The sequence below is a fragment of the Humulus lupulus genome, chromosome 8, assembly GCF_963169125.1.
Source record: "Humulus lupulus chromosome 8, drHumLupu1.1, whole genome shotgun sequence".
NCBI classification, from domain to species: Eukaryota; Viridiplantae; Streptophyta; class Magnoliopsida; order Rosales; family Cannabaceae; genus Humulus; species Humulus lupulus.
In genome coordinates, this window is record NC_084800.1 from 133,206,187 (window position 1) to 133,216,273 (window position 10,087).

Genomic DNA, 10,087 nt, shown 5'->3' on the forward strand with positions numbered 1-10,087 from the left:
TTTTCCATTATGACTAGACTTTCATATCTCATATTGACCTTTTGGATTTGGAATAGGTTGACTAGGAAATGTTCCTTTTTCTCTATCAGCTAAAGCAGTAGCGAGTTGCCCTACTTGTGTCTCGAGTTTGGTAATTGATTGAGACTGGTTTTGTAGGATTTATTGATTGGATTGCATAAATTGTTCTAAAGTATATTCTAAGGAAGGTTTCCTTTGTTGAGGATATGGTTGGTTTTGTGGGGCATGAGTTTGGTTTTGCGTGTTGTATTGGTGCCCTTGATTTATTGGAGGTTGGTTTTGTCTCCATGAAAAGTTTGGATGGTTTCTCCAATTTGGATTATAAGTGGATGAAAATGGGCTATCATTTGTTTTCCCATAAGCATGAAGAGCATTAGCCTCCTTAGAAAATTCCTCTTGGTAGGATGGACACGATTGGGCATTATGGCAAGGATTAGAACATATAGAACAAACATCTTTTCTGGGTTGTATTGGAGAATGTATAGTTTGGCTTATGACTAAAGCTTCTACTTTTCTCGCTAATTTGTCTAAGGATGTTCTTAAGTCTAATTCATCTTTTACTTCATACCTTCCTCCTCTTTTTGGTGAATTAGTTGACCTAGACCTAGGATCAAAATAATTCCATTGTTGTGAATTGACAGATAAATCTTTAAGGGCATCCCAAGCCTCTTGCCCTTGAAATTGTAAAAAAAATTCGGTATGCATAGATTGAATCATTTAACGATTAGAGGGAGTCAAACCATCATAAAAATATTTTACAAGTCTCAATTTTTCAAAACCATGATGAGGACATTTTAATAATAAATCTTTCCCAACATTCATAAAACTCTTCATTATCTTTTTGAAAAAACTCAGAGATTTCCCTCCTTAGACTATCAGTTTTAGACATAGGAAAAAATTTCAGCAAGAATTTTTATATAGTTGACCCCATGTAGTTATAGACCCCATGGGAAGGGAATTTAACCAAGCTTTTGATTTGTCTTTTAATGAAAAAGTGAATAATCTTAGTTTAACTGACTCATTAGAAAAATTTTGAAATCTAAATGTTGAGCAAATTTCTAAGAAATCTTTGACTTACATGTAAGGATCCTCTCTATCTAACCCATAAAAAGATGACCACAATTGAATGATTGATGGTTTAAACTCAAAATGGGTAGCAGAAGTGGTAGGAAAAAAAATACATGAAGGAGCATTAGATGATATTGGTGCAAAATATTCAAGTAAGGTTTTTTCAGGCACAACATTTTCATTAACAAGATTTCTATTAATATTAGTAATTGGTTCCATGATGATCAAATTTTTACTAACACTTTCAATTTCAAACAAGATAAACGTCTTTTTACCAAACAATTTTTAGAGTTATGTTCCCAATGATGCATTCAATTTTCACAACACAAGGCAACAAATATAATCTCAAACAAACAATTTTCTGATGTGGAGGATCAGTTGAAACTGCAACCACAGAGCATACTTAGAATTTTTATAGATTTCAAAACAATATAATTTTTATGGTTTACTTGTCCCCATGCCTATTTGATTCCACTTATTCGCACACTTTTAACAACTCCCCGAGGTTAATTAGTAGAGGCGGATTGAGAATTTTGTTCAAATTTCCTTTAAACAAAGATTGCTTATAGTGAAAGGACAAGATTTAGCTTTTTTTTTTCAAGTATTTTTTCACAATTACACAATAATATAATAAGAGAAATAACATAGGACAAAATTGATAATGTTTACTAAAATTGAACAAGAGTTGGGAGGCATAGCAAGCCGTCAACCATAACAAAAATAAAGTAAAAAGTAGGAGGAAAAATTGCCATCAACTAGTAAATAAGGTAAAAAAATATATATTAGGAGGCACAAGTGCCATCAACTAAAGAAAAGAGTTGGGAGGCATAGCATGCCATCAACCATAAAAAAAATAAAAAAAAAACTAGGTGTAACGCCCTGGCTAACCAAGACCGTTACACTGTGTGTTTGAAATAGTGCGAGACTTGCTAATCAAGTCATTTACATAAAAATGTGAATCTAGAGACATAGATTGGTTAGGTTTAAAAGATTTTGGTTATAAACGAATAATTTTCATTAAAATAAATGTTTGGTACATGGGATCCCAAATCAGGGTTTAAATGACATAATTACAGGATTTCCAAATGTTATAAATAATCAAAGCCACTCTAATGGCCAAATACAAATTTTAGGTCTCCGTCCCTGTACAAACCCTCGACCGTGGCGACCGAGCAGCTGACTGTTGGAAAAAGCTTATACAGGATCTTTATTTATTTTCATGTATATCTAATATTAAACAAATTAATACGAGATAACCTAAAACATGTTTCTAAAATTGAATTCAAGAGAAACAAAGAATAGAATACTTACAGTATACGCAGCGAAATTAAAGAGTCATTGCTTCAGTTTCTCTAACTCTTGTATCCTCTCTGTCGCTGAGTATTATCAAGAAACTAAAACTATCTTCTATTTTCTTCACAATCTTCCAATGTATCCTTAGAACCACCTAGACTAGTGTGGACAATTCTCAACACATGAGATAGATATAGAGAGAAGAAGAGAAAATAACAAAGTGGCTTAGAAAAGGACTTGTGTTTAGAGAGAATCTAAAACTATCAGAAAATCTGACTTGTGACTTATCAAACTTCTCAGAAATCTTAGCTGATGACTTCTCTCTAATCACTCCTTTTATAGAATCAATTAGGCCATTTACTTTAATTAAAAAATCAATAAAATAATAGTCATTTTGAAGACCTAGGTCGAAATTCTCATGGGCTATAGGCCCTTGAAATTTCCCATTTGATTATAAGCCCATTGGACTTAAAATCAATGCCTGCATTATTTTCTATTGATTTAATTAATTAAATAATTATTTAAATCCTTTATCAAATTAATTATTTATAATTTGAACCTTGATTTAAATTTATTTATTAATTTAGATACCAATTTATCTTAATTAATAAATCTGCCATAATTTCTCTTTTCTTCTCAAAATTAAACAACTCTGTGAAACTATCCAAAATTGGCCTGGTCAACTTTGATAATTCTAATTGATGATTAAATCAATTAATTGAGACTATCTAGATGATTTTATCCAAGGTACAATGGGGACCATGGGCCTATGAAATCAAGCTCCAATAAGTTATCATAAATCTAACAAATAAATTTACTAACTTATTAATTCTTCATGACTCCACTATAGACTCGGAATTGCACTCTTGAATTCATAAAACGCTCTATAACAAATATAGATACACTATTAATTATCCATTGTTACAACCATAATTGTCACTCAATCCTCTATAGACGGTCTACAATGAGATAGGACTAAAATACCGTTTTACCCCTCATTGTATTTTATCCTTAAAACACTTAGTTCCTTGTAAATGATATTTCAGTAAACTAATATTAATTACTGAAATGAGATCTCCATCATTTAGCACCTTGAACCAAACTAAAAGGAAAACATCATTTCACTTCTTCATCAGAAGTTATAGATGTTCATATCTATGATTAACACTCCCACTCAATTATACTACTGAGTTCCCAAGATGTAAGTATGGGCTAGTTCGTAGGGTAAGTTGGTAATGAACAAGTCAAAGAACTCAAATAATACAATCAGTTAGAATACTAACCACTCAGAATTGAGATTGAATTGACCTATGGTCAACTATATGATATGACTAGAGTAGATAATAACAGTATGTTTACTTATCCTATCAATTGTCAATATCGGTCCAGTCCGATGTAACAAATACATCAAATCTTATCTACTTTGCTAATGTTCTAGAAAGAACATAACACTACAATGTGTACATAGATCATATCGTAGATTGGCAAGCCAGTGTAAATCTTGTGCACTGACTAATCTTAGGACTAACTTATTTTGAACATATAATCATATTTATATTCCACTGTGATTACGTCACTATAAATAAGATTAGCTATATGCTCGGGATTTAATAGAAGTTTATATTAAACAAATAATCATGAAAATAAAACATGTGAGCAAAGTGATTAACCAAGTCAAAAAATGATTTCTATTCTTTTATTGATAATAAAATGAGATTACAAAGAATTTGAGTTTTAATTAGGGCATAAAACCCCAACACTAACAATGTACACCTCGCCCCCAGAGCTCTCCAACCCCTGGTCGATTCATCTTACCCTTGCCTTTACCTGCACCACGTAGCACCCGTGAGCCGAGGTCCAGCAAGAAAACATAACATCATAGCACAATGAATATCAATAACCAACTAGTTCAGAGAGAATAACACAATGATTTACAAGACATTAATCAATTACCCAGCAAGCCATAGCATTCATTCAATCCATGACATCAGTCAATAACCAATGATCTAGTTTCCAGATATTCAGCATATCATATACATCAAATTAACAACAGTATACATGTCAAGCAACAACTAGGGTCGACGCCCTTAGGCCGCACCCTCTATTTAATCCACTGTCTTTGGCTCACTTAGGCCAAGCCTAGTGTTCAACCCACTGACTCTGGCCTACTTAAACTGAGCTCAGTGATTATTAAGCTGTCCTCGGCTACCAGTGGCGGAGCCGCGCCCTGTGCACCAATATTGATTCTGGCACTCTTAGGCCGTTCATTTCATGTTCACATGGCATAATACCATCGTACAATAATGCATACAAGTATAGGGAGCCCTTAGTCCCAACATATTTACATGGTTCATCACAATCATATAACAGTGCATATGAATATAGGGAACACTAAGTCCCAACCTATCCACATAAACGGGTGCAGTTCTCTTACCTTTATTTCCAAGTGCTTTGATTAAGAAAGATGACCCCCGAGCATGATCCTGCCTCGAGCCCAAGCGTACACCTAGTCACAACCATGATAAAGGATTCCATCAATAATAAATGAATAAGGGTTTCCGGATAAAGTTCTAGCCTCCGGGATATCAAATTCCACCAAACACGATAGTTGAATCGATCCCGAGCACCCTAGATTTGGTTCCCGCGCCCAAAGTCTCCAAAAGGCCAAGAATGCCCTTAAGAGGTATGGCCCAAGCTTCCTATGCCACGGCTTGCCCCTGACCAGAGGCTCAGCCTTGCCCAAAAACAGACACAGGTCGCGGCCCAGCATTCCCCATGCCGCAGCCCGCCCTTTTTCCTCAACTCCCATCTTCTTCGAAGGGCCGCGACACACCAAGAGCGACCCGACCTCTTCGAACCCAGAAAATCCACCATTTTTAACACTCAAACCTCACTCAAATCCATCCAAATTCATCCTAATGATACAATCGAATTATCACAAACATTCTAACATGTTTTCAGCAACATAAGCCAGCAAAAACCTAGTCTAGAAACTCACAAAAATAATATTTTAATATTTGAAACCCACAAGCTCAAGAACACCAAAAACAGCCAGGAAATCACAGAATACAAACACTAAACCATAAATTGGGACTTACCTTCACTGAAGAACCAATCCTCCAAGAGATTGCTGAGCTATCTCCCAGATCTTTAGCCTTAATTCAGTTCTAAATTCAAAACCCAAAAATCTCTTAGAACCCAGCCAAAACTATAGAATTTAGTTAGCTAAAAGACAATTCAATACTTACCTAAACTCCTGGTCTGAACCTTTAGATTGCTACTAAAATTATCCCCACAACTCCAGCTCAAATTCATGAGTTTCCAACCCAAAAATCCTTTGTTTCTTTGGTTTCCCTTGAGAGAGAAAGAGAGAGAAGAAAAAGAGTCGGTTTGGGTATCTTCTACTATTTTCTGAGCTTTGTCGAATCTATCCTTAATTAATCAAGTCAATCCCAAGGGTCGGGGTACCAAAAACGTCCCCGAGGGCAAAATGGTAAAATTCCCCGGTATTCCCACCTAGGCTTCCTAACCTCAAATATATTTCCAATTATTTATTTTCATAACTCAATAGCCAAAATAAATTTCCATCACCCAAAATACCCCTTGACTCGTCCCGAGTCGGGTACTGGGTCCCGTTGTGACTTTCCCGCTACTTGCTCCCTAGGATCTCCTTGTGTCGAAGGCTGCGAATATATATCCACATAATAATGTGGTCTCAACAGTTATCACAAATAATCACATTTATGCCATAACGGGCCAAAATTACAATTATGCCCTTACAAGCTAAACAGAGCCCGCATGCTTATCTAATACTCATAAACATGCATTCCACATATCCATATAATCATAGGATCATACATATCACATAATCATGCATTTCACCATTAATTCACATAACTTCCAATTACGCCCTCCCAGCACACTAATTAAGGCCCTTAAGCCTTATTAGTACTTTTGGGTCGTTACATTAGGAGTCAAAAATTGTCATCAACTAGTAAATATGCACAAAAATATGAAAAAATAAATAAATAAAGTAAATTACAACAAAATTTAGGAGGCACAAGTGCCAACTAAAAAAAATAATAGAAAGCATAAGTATAAATAGATATATATATATTTATATATATATAATTTTTTTTATGGGTGGTAGAACCGTCCCAAATTTTTTTCTTTTCCTTTTTTTTAGTTATATATATATTTAGTGGAAAAATTAAATAACTAGTAGAAGAATTCACTAACCTTGAGATAAATTTCGTTTATTTTCTTGCAACTTCTCGGCAACGGCGCCAAAAACTTGATGGACCCAAAATGGGTACATTTTAAATATATAAATCGGAAGCGCACGAATCATATATATTGTTGTTGCGTATAATAAAGCTAAGTGCAAGTGTACACTGTCAACACACAAGTAATACAATAGCAAGTACCAAATATCGCCTCCACAAGGACTATTTTTTAGTTTTAGATTGTGAAACTAAGTTCTAACAAAATTATTTGAAAGCACTAAAATTAATTAAAAAGATTGTGGTCTAAGAACTAAGTAATTAAATACTAATTAAATGCAGAAAAATAAAAGAAACAACTTAGGAAAATTGTATCAAGGAGTAACAAATGGTATGATGACAGTTAGAATAATTATCCCCCTAATATGCAATCTGACAGTGACGTTGGATTGATGTTGTAGCGACTGGTGGTCTAATAGTCCAGAATTCTAATTAATTTTCATAGGCTTTCATCAAAGAACTATGATTCTAATCTTTTAATTAAATCACGTATGTCTATGCTAATTCAATTTCAAAGAATTAACTCAAGCATCAATTCCATAAGACTATGCATGGTAATAATATATGTCTATACCACTACAATATTGAAATCAACGAATTCAAGCATGCACCATTCAAATTGTGTGTCAATTAAATCCAAACTTTTCAGTTTTGAAAATTAACTCATCTACTTACTAAAGGTGATCAATCATTAGAAAATATTAATCATGAGAAATATTTGAATGAATAAACCTCAAGTGCATTAGCATCAAAATCAAAATATCATAAGTCACATATTAGGGTTCAAATTATCCTAGCTAATTAGAGTTTAGCTCATAATTACAAACTCAAAAATACCCAAATAATAAAAAACCATATTCAGAAAATGCCAAGAAAAATAATAAAGAATAAAGAGTAAAGGAGAGAAAGGTGTAGAGTCCCAGAACTTTACTTAGCTAGTTAGATAGTAGTAGTAGTAGTAGTAGTAGTTATAGTATTGTTTGTTACTGTGGATTTTGGTTCAAGCTGGGACTTAGTTGAACACTCGTAGCAACACCTATAGATTTTATAAGATTAACTTATAGTTTAAGAAGATTAATTATAACATAAGGTTTGATTAATATAACTGATTATAAAGATGTCATTTATTATACTATAAGGTTTAGATAGAACTAATAAGATCATGACACTTGTCATGTGCATATTTATTTAGGATTTAAGTATTTTGATGAATAGTTTAATTAAAAAGAAAGCTCTAGAAGCTCTAGAACCTTCCAGAAGCTGTTAGGATCGTATTATGACTCAGTCAAAGTTGTTTATCCAATTCAAATTATTCTGAAAAAGTGCAATTACGTGTTTAATATATTCACGTATGCCGATATATCGCAGTATATGGGCTGATATATCGCCTACGGAAGATATGAAAAATCACATCGACTTTGCACGAACGAAAACACGAGCTTGTGATATGCTAGTAGGGGCGATATATCGCCTACCCTAGGTGATATATCGGCTCCAGTGGCCTGTTTTCAAACTTTGTAGAAACTGAGCTTGATTCATTCCATAACCTCTTGACTTGCCTCTAAACAATTTTGACCGAGTCCTAGGCACCCGTTGAACGAATATTCAAATAATTTTTCAATTAATATTCATTATTTTATTCAAGCTAAAAGGAGATATTTTCACTCCTTGAACTCTATAAATAGGACCTAGTACCCAGTCATTTCTCTCATTCTTCAAGTTGTGTTCAAAGCCTTCAAGCTGCTAGGGTTACTATAGAGTGATACACTTGGGTTTGGGATAAAAGCTTTATCATCTTAAGCTTTATAAACACTTGGGAAGTAAGATATAGCGTGTTTTCAATATTGAGTGTAGATCGGTTCTAGTACATCCAAAGGTATTCCTATTCTTAAGTTCATTTCTATATGGTTCTTTAGTTTTCTTTACTCAAATCCTAACTTGTTGTTTTCGATTCTTGGTTAGGTATTTAAGTTCTTTGAACTTAAGGTTTCTTTTCGGTAAGCTCCTTCTTGGTGGTTTAGTTCTCTTCTTTATCATCTCTTTAGAAATACTCACCATTCTTATTGTTGGCTTTAGGAGTGTTCCAAATCCCATCCTTGTTCTCAAATATCTCGGTGTTGGTAAGGAAAATAGGATAGATTTTATGTGCTTTTATGTTTTGATATGTTTATGTTATGACATTTTTATGCTATGATATGTATATGTATGATATGTTTTTAGTCCTTGGGTATATGATTTGTTTAGATAACAAGCATATAACTTGTTTAGATAACAAGCCCCAATAATATATTCCTTGGGCATATGATTTGTTTAGATAACAAGCCCCATAAATTTATATGAATTGTTTAGATAACAAGCCCCGTAAATTTATGGGCATATGATTGCCTAGCTAGCAAGCCCCAAGAAAAATGATGGCCACTGTAGTCCTACGTGATATATATGTTTATTTTTTATAGTCATATGTTTATGATATAGTTTTATGCTTATATGTGTTAGTATATTTTCCTTGCTGAGCATTAGGCTCACTCCTTTATTTTTAATGTGATGCAGGAAAATAGATATGGAGGTGGAAGGATTCTTGGTAGCTTGGCTTGTGTATTAAGGATCAAGGGATTCAATGGACTGCGTGACGATTTGAGGACGACGTTATTTTTAGTCTCATTGAATTTATGTTTTTATGTATTTTCCGCATTTAGCTTTGTAAACAACTTCATTTAATTAAAGTTATGTTTTATTTTAAAACAATGGGATCCCATACCGCTAATTTATGTATTTCAATATTTACTTTGGAGTTTTTAATAAAGTTATGAATATTCCTTATGTATGTTTTCTCAAAAGTAGTGGCTATGTCTAGTAGTTTTATTGGTCCAAGGTCTTAGAAATAGTTGGGTCATTACAAAAGGCAAGCCAAATGGGTGTCTCCAATTAGCCTTTTTCTTCTAGTCTTTTTTCTTGATCATCTCTTTCTTCTCACATTAAAAGAATTTCCTAAAATTGGTCTCCCCTTAGGTACCAGGCGGCTGGCTGCTCCTCCCCTCTCCTATCCATGTATTACCAATTGGGGAAGAAGAGTTAATTCTCCTTAGGTCTTTTGCCCCACGTGGGCCTTTTTTTTCTTTTCCTTTCTTTGTTTTTCTTTTTTTCTTTCTTTAAAGTGTTGGGAAAACTTATACATGATCTTGTTTATTTTCATGTAAATCTTATATTAAACAAATTAATATAAGAAAACCTAAAACATATTTCTAAAATTGAATTCAAACAGAAATAATGATAAGAACACTTACATTATACGCAACAGAATGATAGAGTCCTTCCTTCAGTTTCTCTAACCCTTGTATCATTTCTGTCACAGAGTATTACCAAGAAACTAAACCGTTCTTCAATTTACTTCACAGCCTTCCAAAGTATCCTTAGAATCACATAGA

General features: G+C 33.6%; 1 pseudogene; it reads left to right on the plus strand.

Annotated features, from left to right (window-relative positions):
* Nucleotides 1-793: 793 nt before the first annotated feature.
* LOC133798961 (small nucleolar RNA R71) lies at nucleotides 794-892 on the plus strand (annotated as a pseudogene).
* Nucleotides 893-10,087: the final 9,195 nt, after the last annotated feature.